Below are 13,614 nucleotides of genomic sequence, written 5' to 3' on the forward strand. Positions count from 1 at the left end.
AGCCCTGGAGAATGGCGTATTGTATCACAGCCCTCCACAATACGAGCACGAAGAGTCTCTACATTTTGTACCGGGGTTGCGTAGACAAGAGCTTTCAAATGTCCCCATAAATGAAAGTCAAGAGGGTTGAGGTCAGGAGAGCGTGAAGGCCATGGAATTGGTCCGCGTCTACCAATCCATCGGTCACCGAATCTGTTGTTGAAAAGCGTACAAACACTTCGACTGAAATGTGCTGGAACTCCATCGTGCATGAACCACATGTTGTGTCGTACTTGTAAAGGCACATGTTCTAGCAGCACAGGTAGAGTATCCCGTATGAAATCATGATAACGTGCTCCATTGAGCGTAAGTGGAAGAACGAAACTAAAATTAGCTGTAACAAGGAAATTAAGCGTTTCCGGACACATGTCCACATAACATCTTTTCTTTCTTTGTGTGTGAGGAATGTTTCCTGAAAGTTTGGCCGTACCTTTTTGTAACACCCTGTATACGAACGATTTCGTGGGCAAATAACAGTGCACCATAAGAATGGAAAACCATGAAACAGCGACACAGGCATCTGTACACAGTACCTAAAGCAACTAACGTCCGATACAGTGTACACACGATTTCTGTGCGTCCGACTTATTCACATGTTATAATGCGCTGTGCGTTCGTACCAAGTTACACAATGATAGTTCTCTGTGTGACAAACTACGGTCCATTCTGATCAGGCGTTCCTTCACAGTCAGCAACCACGCTGCTTATTATCCATTCCAAATTGCGTTTCCGTAGCTCGTGATCTAGTGGCTAGCGATGCTGCCTGTGGATCACGGCGTCCCAGGTTCGATTCCCAGCCGGGTTGGGGATTTTCTCTGCCCGGGGACTGGGTGTTCGTGTTGTACTCACCATTTCATCATCATCATTCGTCACAGTGGCTAGATTGGCTTGCGTAAAAAAAATCGGACTTTGTAAAAATTGTGTCTTTGTACGGGCGCTAATGACTCCGCAGTTGAGCACCCCACAAACCAAACATCATCATCATTCCAACTCGCCATTGCTGCCACCACACTTTCGCGCTGCACTCGAGCAGGTAATCCCTTCCGTCTGTCAGAGTGGTCAAAATTAGCGTCGATAGGGAGTATGGCCAACCTACAATAACAGTTCGGGTGTTACCACCCTACACCATAGTTCCAAAGATGGAACAATGTGAGAGAAATTGTAGCGAAAACAACAGGTTTGTTCCCATTGTGGGGACAGTGGTCACTATCGAAAGTAAGATTACAGTAAACGTGGTGAAAACCCGAAGGGCATTGTATGCCTTATAAAACTAAAGAAAAAGCGCTTCTGAAGTGAAAAAAGACTCACTCACCATTTCCTCTTAAAAGAGCAATAGCTCGGATTAAGTATGGAAGTGTTTAGTAACCAACATATTTGAATGTGGCACGATTTACTTTCGAAATCTGTATAGAAGAAACAGATTTCAAACCGCGCGCACTCGGAAGACACGCAAAGTGAAATAAAGGTATGGGCATTATTAGCCGTCCCCGTCTACTTGTCCAAACAGCCTGCTGCAAATCTTTCTGTTTGATGCCACTTTGGCGACTATCGCTTCGATGAAGATGAGATGAAATGATTAGGACATAACAAACACCAAGTCTCCGAGTGAAGGAGGTCGCAGACTCCGCTGGGATTCGAAACCGGAACCCCGGCATTTAGAGGCAGCGTTGCAAACCACTGGACCACTAGCTGCCAGACACAGAAGTCATCTTCCACGAAGGCAAGAAACTGGCGCCGAGTAATTGCGCTGGGCGCGCAACTTGGTATCCTGCATCCTTGGGACACTCAATGTCTGACACATGATACCACCTGCTATAAACGTCGAATCAGTTGAAAACAATTGCAACAAAGTTATTGGGTACATCGACAGGCTGCTGGAACAACAAACACTAAAACAACAGACGGCTCTGGAGCTGAAGCAGGAAGTTCTGAGATGATAAATATTTCATTTGCAAAAACAGACATAATGTCTGCAGGCATACAGCAATCACTTTTTATACACTGTTACTTATAATCCGTCTATTGCAAAAATGTTTATTCACATGACCGGTTTCGGTTCCTCTAGAACCATCTTCAGGTCTGCACTTTCGGTTACAGGAGTAACCCGTCCACACGGTCTATCAGCATTAGAGAGCAATGACCTTGCCGCGGGGGATTATCCGAGCGGTCTAAGGCGCTGCAGCCCTGGACTGTGTGGCTGGTACCGGCGGAGGTTCGAGTACTCCGTCAGGCATGGGTGTGTGTGTGTGTTTCTGCTTAGGATAATTTAGGTTAAGTAGTGTGTAAGCTTAGGGACTGATGACCTTAGCAGTTAAGTCCCATAAGATTTCACACACATTTGAACACTTGAGCGAGATTTTGATGCACATGATAGACGAAATCTCCCACCACAAGACCCAGAAATATCTTCATCGCTCCAGCTTTGTACATCATAGTACCCTCAATGATTACAAGCCTACGAGGACAAAATACGGCACTGGCATGCAGATCAGTGACACGGTAACACCTGATTAATCTGAAACACCGGAATCGACACCGATTACACAGAACCCTGTTTCTGAAAACGTGTGGGCGGATGTCACGCTTGAAAAAAAAAATGTGTGTGAAAACTTAACTGCTGAGGTCATCAGTCCCTAAGCTTACACACTACTTAACCTAAATTATCCTAAGAACACACACACACACACACACACACACATGCCCGAGGGAGGACTCGAACCTCCTCCAGGACCAGTCGCATAGTCCATGACTGCAGCGCCCGAGACCGCTCGGCTAATCCCGCGCGGCTGTCACGCTTGCAGTTCTTTGGTTGTGGAGTCAACAGCCAGTAATCGGGTAATCGAATTGGAAGTACTGGATGCCTCCGGTGGCTGTAGCAACAAAGCCTCCAAACAAATGGAGAACACATTGGGGGTTCACGATAGATTAACCCTTGGCGTACAGCGAGAGATACCTCGTACAACGCATCTTTTTTTTGAACATGCAAAATCCTAACGAAACAGCCTGCACGATATCAGAGAAGGCGAACCAGCAACATGAGGCTGAGTAGGCTGCAGGATTCTGTAGGGTGGTCAGAGACAGTCTGAAAAGCTTGCAAGGGTGTTGCAGGGTAGGCTGTGCAGAGAAATACAAGTAACTGTTAAGAAAACATTCGATACATTGTACCGTTTTCTAGTTAGTTAGTACTTAAGTTAGCCAATCAGACCGTTGCGCTCGCAAATTCAAGCGGCCCGCCAGATACAATAATTAGTAGTGTTCGTTGCAGTCATATCGTAGTAGATAGCGCACGAGACTGCTCAGTCTTTGAATCGTATTCGATCCTCACTACCGTCGCATGTCCAATTTTTGTATCACTTTTGCGCTCACTTTTAGGAAAATAAACGAACAACACGTTTGGCCACACCGTCTCTCGTCGGCCGCTTCAGTTTGCGTGCTCAAATGCCTGACTGGCTAACTTCGGTGCTAATTAATTCACAAACGACGCAGTGTATCGAATTTTTTTTCTTGACAATTATTTCTCAGCCCTACCTACTCTGCAACACCCTTACAAGCTTTTCACACTGTTTCTGACCCCCCTGTTCGATTTTTCAAGCAGCCGTGGGATTTGTAAAAACTGTTACACAGCCAAAACTATACAAATTAATTTTCCAACGCTACAGGCAGCTGATAATATTTTGCAAGCACAATAACCTCCTTACAGTTATTAAAGACCCTGCAATTTACTCAGACCAGTCTTTACATGCCGGTACGAAAGTTATGGTTTTGTACAGGCGTGATAATATTTTGTGAGGGCTCACGGACGAATCTATTTCGAGCCATATTTCGTTAATGTTTTGTCAGTACAAGATACGTTTAGCAGTGTTAGATTACTTCAGATTAACACTATGCACTGCGCGTCGGTTATTAGTGAATATCAAAAGATTGTAGAGGAGCTTGGCGTCGACATCGAGCTAGTCCAGAAACCATACGTGGGGAACGGGAACTGGCACAGTGGTCGGACACTAGAATTCCAAAGCAACGATCTTCTTTCTCAACTGTAGACATCTTGTCACGAAATACACACTGTTACCCAATGAGCATGCTCTAACTGTAGAGATGTGTACTCCTCAGAGCATATATAAACAGGCTTAAAAGCTTTAAGAGTGTTGCAGCGTGGGTTGTCCTTACAAAAAGAAAAAAAATTCGATACGTTGCCAACCCGGTCGTTGTGCGCACTAACTCACAAGCCGCCCGCTGGTGTAGATGTCAGCAAATATGTTTTCCGCTTGGTTTCCTAAAGCCGAACAAGAGAGCAATATAAAAACTGGAAATGGGTGGGTAGTAATAATCGAAGCCGAGCCAAAGGCTGCGTAGTCTCGTACGCTGCCATCTTCGCTACCAGATCAGCTGACATTTATCTTATCCTGCGGGCAGCTTGAATTTGCTGGCGCAACGGCCTGATTGGCTAATTTCAATGCTAATTAACTTGGGAACGGCTCAACGTACAGAATTTTGTTCTTAAGAATTATTTCTCATCACTAGCTTAACTGCAACACCCTTACAAGCCTTTCAGACTGCCTCTGACCACCCTGTACATGCAGTACTCCCATATGAGTTATCTGCACCTTGAGAAGTTAAAAGCTCCAGCAATGTAAAGACGTGATGCTGTTCATATAATAGGGGCCAACGCGAAAGCCAAGTAAGTTCTCTGACGTAACGGAGCAACAGATGAGTGCTGTATGCCTTTTGTTTCTCACCTTTTACATCACTTCACACAAAGCTAAACTTAAAATTTAATTTTGTAAATTTAGTGTTACAAGACTTCATTCAAAAATTAGACCTAGCTGTGATAAGTAAAAAAGGAAAGCCTAGCACATTTCCAAATATTAGTGGTGCGGAGACCAATATAAACATTGCCCTGGCAAATCGGGCAGTGGCTCATAATTTTATGCGAGGGCTATTCGGACAGTCAGATCCGATCGGGCGCGAAATGTACGCCCAGTGAAAACCCGATAAAGCTTTGCAGAGATATGTTGGAAAGTGTCTCTAGTATGCCTGTCGATCATGTCACGTCGCTCTCTTCGTTCTGAGCGCACAGTGAGCACTTAAAGATGTCTAAAAGATAGTGTCTCCAGCAAATCCTGTAGTGAGATTACGCCTGATTTCATGCAGGCCACATAACGCAGTTGTCATGCATTTCCTTCTTCTCGACAATTCTCGGCAGCACATTGCAGGGGCAGACGGTCCTGCAGCGTTTCCAGTGGTAAGTCTTTGTTTGCCCACCATACAGCCCGGACGCGGCTCCCTCTGACTTTCATCTCTCCTCGCATGAGCCGCTGGCAATGAAGACAACGTTGACGCATGCAACGAACTGCAGACCAGCGCAGAGAGCTGGTGGAATGCACAGGTGGCTGCTTTCTACGACAAGGGTGCTGGAAAGTTGTCAGAATGCTGCGACAAATGTCGAAGTCGAACCAGCGACTACGTAGAGAAGTAGCTGGAACGTGTAGCAAATAAAACATTTCTTATTTCTACAGTGGTTTCCATCTCGTGGCAAATCGAACCTTATTTTCCGAATAGCCCTCGTAACATCGGTTGTTAAACAAAACATGACCACTAGCGACCATACAGTAATTTTCGATATCAGAACAGTAACTGACAAGAGGTAGTGAAGGTGATATGGCAGTGGAAGGCTGAGATTGAAGAGAGCAAATTGGAATACACTTACTGCCGAAGTAGCTTCCTTATATCTGAATATATAGCTGAATACGGGCGTTGATATGTCAACGGGGACAGTTGAAAATGTGTGCCTCGATCTGGGCTCGAACCTGGGATCTCATGCTTACATGCCAGAACTCTATCCATCTTTTTCTTTTTTTCAAAAAAAAATCTCACGTTGTTCTCTTTCGGTCGTTGCATCTGCTCGGGGACGTCGTAAGACACCAGTTTAAGTTCCTTGTTGATTGATTAACTCAGTTTCTTATTACACAGTGCAGCTAACCTTCTTTTTTTTATTAAACTTTTCACTTTTTTTTCAATGTCATTTAGTTCGCTTTTGTTCGTTGCATCTGCTCGGGGCGGACGTCGCAAGACACCCGTTTCAGTCCGTAGTTGATCCATTATCTCAGTTTTTTTTTTTTTATTATTACAGAGGGCAGCTAACCCTCTGACCGAACACGCTGAGCTACCCTGCCGGCATCTGAGCCACCGAGGACACGGAGGATAGTGCGACTGCAGAGACTTATCTCTGGCACGTCTCCCATAACACCCACATTCCCAACTTATTGTCCCGCATTATATTCCTAGTGCCCCTGCCCATTATACTCATTACTCGCGGCTTTTTGCCGATTCCCGTAAGAGTTTGGGCACTGTTTGTGCATCCACACAGAAGATGGACAAATGGCCGGTGAGCCTTACATATATAGACCTATGGCAGCGCCATCTAGCGGGTCAACCATAGCGCCATCTGGCTTCCCCCTTCAAGCTAGACAAGTTTCGTTCTTTGTAGTATATATATATATATATATATATATATATATATATATATATATATATATATATATATATACGACCAATGGTCCATTGTTCGTAATCGGGCCAAATATCTCACGAATTAAGCGTCAAACGAAAAAACTACAAAGAACGAAACTTGTCTAGCTTGAAGGGGGAAACCAGATGGCGCTTTGGTTGACCCGCTAGATGGCGCTGCCGTAGGTCAAACGGCTATCAACTGCGTTTTTTAAAATAGGAACCCCCATTTTTATTACATATTCAAATGGTTCAAATGGCTCTAAGCACTATGTGACTTAACATCTGAGGTCATCAGTCTCCTAGAACTTAGAACTACTTAAACCTAACTAACCTAAGGACATCACACACATCCATGCCCGAGGCAGGATTCGAACCTGCGACCGTAGCGGTCACGCGGTTCCAGACTGGAGCGCCTAGAACCGCACGGCCACATCGGCCGGCGTAACGCTTTCAAGTCGATCTCGTGGTGTAAATAATTCCCGATACTTTGCCACATTTAGTACTTGGTTCGTTTTTAGGGTTCCGTACCTCAGTTGGTAAAAACGGAATCCTTATAGGATCACTCTGATGTCCATCTGTCCATCTGTCTGTCTGTCCGTCTTTCTGTCCAATTGTTCAAAACCGTTTTTCTCAGAAACGGGGAGACGCGTCAACTTGAAATTGATGTCACATAGTAAGGTCTATGGTCCCTTGGCACTATCTACAACTACACAGATACCATACGGTGCGTGCCATTATTAGTCATTTCCTTTCCTGTTCCGCTAGCAAATAGAGTGAGGGTAGAACGGCTGTCTATGTGCCTCCGTATGAGCCCTAACTTCTCCAATCTTATCTTCGTGGTCATAGCGCGCAATGTGTGTTGGCAGCAGTAGAATCGTTCGGCAGTCAGCATCACATTCCGTGTAGTAACCAAAACCAACTGTGGGAATGCCTTAGGCTGTGGATCGGAGCCGCCAGGCGAGGAAGCCGCCGGCGGTGGAGCACGCACCACCAGGTAAACACAGGACGAGTCGGACTACAGACCAACGACAACTGACAACAACCGACCACGACCGACTATGAGCGACACAACGAGGAAGAGATAAACAACGGAGGCTTGTGGAAACCACAACACCAAACACCAACAGTAAATCCACTCGGAACCAGAGCCAGGCAGATGTCAACAACGAGCAACGACCAGAACGCAGTACCGCCGAGATAGAAACGAAATCCAGAGTGAGTACCAGACTGACCGGACTAGGTTTTTTTTTCTTTATTGTTATTTTAAAACCTGTACAACAGGCAGGCTGTCAGCAGCATTCTACGCTGCTCTTCAGCCATAGAATAGACAATGAGAAAACAACAGAAAGATTCAAAAAAAAAATGGTTCAAATGGCTCTGAGCACTATGGGACTCAACTGCTGAGGTCATTAGTCCCCTAGAACTTAGAACTAGTTAAACCTAACTAACCTAAGGACATCACAAACATCCATGCCCGAGGCAGGATTCGAACCTGCGACCGTAGCGGTCTTGCGGTTCCAGACTGCAGCGCCTTTAACCGCACGGCCACTTCGGCCGGCGAACAGAAAGAATACACATAAGTTACATAACGGTGGGTAATAAAACAGTAGACACATAAATACAAACACGGAGCCGTACACACTCGACGATAATCCACACTGCAAACTGTTGACACGACGCACTAACACTGAAGATGTCGATGGCACAGGTGAACAATGGAGTGCGGCGGTGAACACTGAACACTAAACACGACGGCACACACGAGACACTAATAGCGACGATCTCCGGCGCGCGAATGTCCACGTAGCGTGTGCGAGTCTGGGGACCTGCCAAGAGGGGAAGAAGGGTGAGGGGGGGGGGAGAGGGGAGAACAAAGATGCCAATGGCTGAGGAGCTAGGAGGAGGAGTAGAGGGACAGGGGAGGGGAAGCCTGGGGGAGGAGTGGGGAGAAATGGAGGAGGGAGGGAAGGGGGAGAAGGGAGGGAGGGTGCCCAAAGGAACAAACACAGGAAGAGGGAGGGAGGATCAAAGTTAGTAGGAGGGGTAGGTGGAGGGGAGGATGGCATCATCATGGAGGGTGAGCGGGCGGAAGCCACCTTGGGAGAGGGTAAGGATGGTGGAGAGATGGAGAGCAGGTGGGACATGGGAATACAGGCGCAGCAGTGGGCGGGGGTGGGAGATGATGGGGGAGACAAGCAGGTGAGGAGGATCGAGTTTATGGGAGGTGTAGAGGATCTGTATCCTTTCAAGGAAAAGGAGGAGGTGGGGGAACGGAATGAGGTCATACAGGATCCGCATGGGGGAGGGGAGACGTATGCGATAGGCGAGGTGGAGAGCATGGCGTTCAAGGATCTGAAGGGATTTGTAACAGGTGGGGGGGGGGGGGGCGGAGATCCAGGCAGGATGGGCGTAACAGAGGATAGGGCGGATGAGGGATTTATAGGTGTGGAGGATGGTGGAGGGGTTCAGACCCCACATATGTAACAGAGGATAGGGCAGATGAGGGATTTATAGGTGTGGAGGATGGTGGAGGGGTCCAGACCCCATGTACGGCCGGAAAGGAGCTTGAGGAGACGGAGTCAGGAGTGTGCGTTGGCTTGGATTGTCCAGAGATGGGGATCCAAGAGAGCCGACGGTCGAGGGTGACGGCAAGGTACTTAAGGTTGGGGGTGAGGGCGATAGGACGACCATAGATGGTTAGATAGAAATCAAGGAGGTGGAAGGAAGGGGTGGTTTTGCCTACAATGATCACCTGCATTTTGGAGGGATTGACTTTGAGCAACCACTGGTTGCACCAAGCGGTGAACCGGTCAAGATGGGATTGGAGAAGACTGGACTAGGGCAGAGCGGGTCCCTATGTACGAATCCGGAGGGAGCAGCTATTGGCCACTGTCTGCACGAGGCGTGGCGGTGGCACCCCCGCTGCGCGAGAGCCACTGCGCAGAATAGCCGCTGCGGAGGCAGAGCCCTCTCTGGGCTGACCACGTCCATTTGTTCTGGCGCGTGTTCGACTTCCGCGACGGAAGGTACTAGATGCCGATTCCCTAAATTTTCTCAATAGTGTTTCTCGAAAAGAAAGTCGCCTTCCCGTTTGAGCTCCCAAAGTATCTCCGTAACACTTACGTGTTGTTCGAACCTACTGGTAACAAATCCAGCAGCCCGCCTCTGAATTTCTTCGATGTCTTTCTTTAACCTGACGTGGTAAGGATCCCAAAGACTCTAGCAGTGCTTAAGAATAGGTCGCACCAGCGTCCTGTATGCGGTCTCCCTTACAAATGAACTACACTTTCCTAAAATTCTCCCAATAAACCGAAGTCGACGATTCGCCTTTCCTACCGCAGTTCTCATATACACGTTCCATTTCATATCGCTTTGCAGCATTACGCCCAAATGTTTGAACAACTTCACCGTGTCAAGCAGTAATACTGTAATCAAACATTACAGTTTTGTTCTATTCATTCTTATTAACTTACATTTTTCCAGATTTAGAGCTAGCTGCCATCCATCACACCCACTAGAAATGTTGCCTATGTCGTCTTGTACCTTCCTACACTCACTCAACGTCGACACCTTACCATACACCACAGCATCATCAGCAGACAACTACAGATTGCTGCCCACCCGGTCCACCAAATCATTTATGCATGTAGAGAACAACAGCATTCCTATCACACTTCCTTGGGGCACTCCTGACGATATTCTTGGCCGTCAAGGGCAACATACTGGGTTCTATTACTTAAGAAGTCATCGAGCCACTCACATATCTGTGAACATATTCCATATGCCCGTACCTTCGTTAACAGCCTGAAATGGCGCACCGTGTCAAATGCTTTCCTGAATTCCAGAAATATGGGATCTGCCAGTTTCCCTACATCCATAGTTCGCAGTATATCATGTGAGAAAAGGGCAAGCTGAGTTTCGCACGAGCGATGCTTTGGTCTGTAATTTTCTGGGCCCTTTCTTTTATCCTTCTTATATACTGGAGTCACCTGCGCTTTCTTCCAGTCACTTGGGGCTTTTGTGCTGGGCGAAGGATTCATGATAAATGCAAGCTAGGTAGAGTACTCTTTGTAAAACCGAATTGGGATTCCACACTGACCTGGTGATCAGCTCATTTTCAAATCTTCAAGCTGTTTCTCCAAGCCAGGGATGCTTATTCTATGCTGTCCTTACGAGAGTCTGTCCAGTGGTCAAATGACGATATGTTTATACGATTCTCCTGCGTGAACGATTTCTTGAACGTCAAATTTAAAACTTCGGCTTTCGTTTGCTATATTCAACTGCCACACCAGTTTGGTCAATAAGGACTGAATGGAAGCCTTAGACCTGCTTAGCGAATTTACATAGGGCTAGAATTTTCTCGGGTTCTCTGCCATATCTTCTGCTGAGGTATGACGTGGTAATTGTTGTATGGTTCGCGTTAGATCTTTTTACAGACGCACGAATCTCTACTAACTTTTTTTGCGTCATTTGTGCGCTCTCTTTTGAACCGAGGGCGTTACAGCCTCCGAATTTCCTTATTAAACCATGATTGGTCTTTTCCATCACGTGAGATGCGTGAGCGTTGCAGCGGTCTGAAGATAATGTAATGCTGCTGATAGCAGACTGTATATGTCAGAGGAGTGCTCGTGAAGTCCAAGAGAACCGCAGCAGGTGCTCCCATGAGGCGGGAATGGAGCGAATAAGCTTTGAACGTGGGTCACTCCAAAAGAAATGCACACTATTTTTGTACAAATACAGTTTTCATTCTGCATGTGTGAAGGTTTTACAGTGTGTAGATACATCCTTCCCGCTTGTTTTCAAACTTAGTTCAACCTGTTCCCGTGAGTGGCGCCGTCACAGCATGTCTTCAAGATGGCTGCTACACTTGACGTACGTGAGAAGCGACGTGCTGTCATAGAATTCCTGTGCTGTGAAACGAGACAGTGGGAGAGATCCACAAGAGTTTGAAAAAGGTGTATGGAGATGCTGCTGTCGATCGCAGTACAATTAGTCGGTGGGCAAGCAGGTTACGTGATGAAAGCGGGGACGACAATATTGAAGATTGTCCTCTCAACGGCAGGCCTCGTACTGCACAAACTCCAGACAATGTGCAGAGAGTTAACGAATTGGAGACTGCTGACAGACACATCACAGTGAACGAATTGTCACGCTACGTTGGGATAGGGGAAGGAAGAGTGTGCACAATACTGAAAGTGTTAGCGTTAAAAAAGGTTTGTGCCAGGTGGGTTCCCAGGATGCTGACAGTGGCTCACAGAGAAATAAGAAAAACGGTATGCAGCGAACTTTTGGAACAGTACGAGAATGGTGGAGATGAATTTCTTGGAAGAATTGTGACAGGTGGTGAAACATGGCTCCATCATTTTTCACCAGAGACGAAGAGGCAATCAATGGAGTGGCATCATGCAAATGCACCCAAGAAAAAAAAAATTCAAAATCACACCTTTTGCTGGAAAAGTTATGGCTACGGTGTTTTTCGATTCCGAAGGACTCTTGCTCGTGGACATCATGCCTAGTGGAACCACCATAAATTCTGATGCATATGTGACGACAATGAAGAAACTTCAAGCTCGACTGAGTCGTGTTCGACCACATCGGCAAAAGCAGGATGTTTTGCTGTTGCACGACAATGCACGGCCACATGTCAGTCAAACAACCATGGAAACGATCACAAAACTCGGATTGACAACACTGAAACACCCGCCTTACAGTGCTGACCTGGCTCCGTGTGACTATCATCTCTTTGGGAAACTGAAAGACTCTTTTGTGGAACAAGGTTTGAAGATGATGACTCCCTTGTGCAAGCTGCCAAGCAGTGGCTGCAACAGGTTGGTCCAGAATTTTACCGTGCGGGTATACAGGCGCTGGTTCCAAGATGGCGTAAGGCAGATGAGAGGGCTGGAAATTATGTGGAGAAATGAAAATATTGTTCCTAAAGGATGTATCTACACACTGTAAAACTTTCAAACATGTACAATGAAAGATGAATTAAAAAAATAGCGTGCATTTCTTTCGGAGTGACCCTCGTAGTTACTTTTATTGAAAAGTGACACCACAGTTTACATCTTTGAAACTTAGCAAGTACGATTTTGTGTCTATTATTATAATTGATTAAATTTTGGCAACTAAAATTAAGAATATGCTAAAGACTTGATTACTCTCGTCGTTCACGTTCATTGTAGCTGTAATTACATGGCTGATATATCACGGTTACTTTTTATGTAATAACCGAATAAATAAAAATCTTTTTCGCACGGTCGCGCTATCTGCCCTCTAACAGAGTTTATGGCATATTTTATCAAGAATTTTATGTGCCAGATTTTATGTATTGTATTTACATTTAATTAATCTTACTTTATTGACATCGTGTGGGCATACTGTAGTAAAGCTGTATATCCCGCATGAAGATATCGATGGTCGCCGTCTGGCGAGCGCAGAGCGCAATTGTAAGGAATCGTGGCTTACCTTCCGTGGTGTGTGTGTGTGTGTGTGTGTGTGTGTGTGTGTGTGTGTGTGTGTGTGTGTGCGTGTGTTCCGTCTTGCAGTATCGGTGCCGCGGATTCAGAAAAAGGATGGAAAAAAAAAACGATACTGGTACTTTAGCTCCGAATAACCGGTATTTCTCGGTATTTGTTTGGTCTGTGTTTTTTTGGTACAAACCGGGTAAAAAACAAAATATCAATTAGCCATAAAACAGAGCTAAAATATTTCGTTTCTAAATAAATCTTTCTTAAAACAGAAGTAATTTTTATACGTAAAATTTGCGCTATTTTGAAATATTCAGTTATTAGAGAAAATACCAAAGGCGATTAGTGCTATTTTAATAACAGTATCGACGGAAACGAGTAAAATCACAACCGAAGAATTAGCACAGCATTGGTGAGAGAATAATATGTCCCTGTTGCCGCGTGTCGTGGTTTAAGTACAGTGTGCAACACATGCACTCACCAAGTCTACATGATAGTTTCTCGCTGTCCTCTCTGGTTGTTTTGAAGAATGCTACCCACTCTAATCTTCAACTATTTTTTACGAAGAGGTGTAACAATGAATTAAAATGCGTGATTT

This window comes from Schistocerca nitens, chromosome 6 (assembly GCF_023898315.1).
Source record: "Schistocerca nitens isolate TAMUIC-IGC-003100 chromosome 6, iqSchNite1.1, whole genome shotgun sequence".
NCBI lineage: Eukaryota > Metazoa > Arthropoda > Insecta > Orthoptera > Acrididae > Schistocerca > Schistocerca nitens.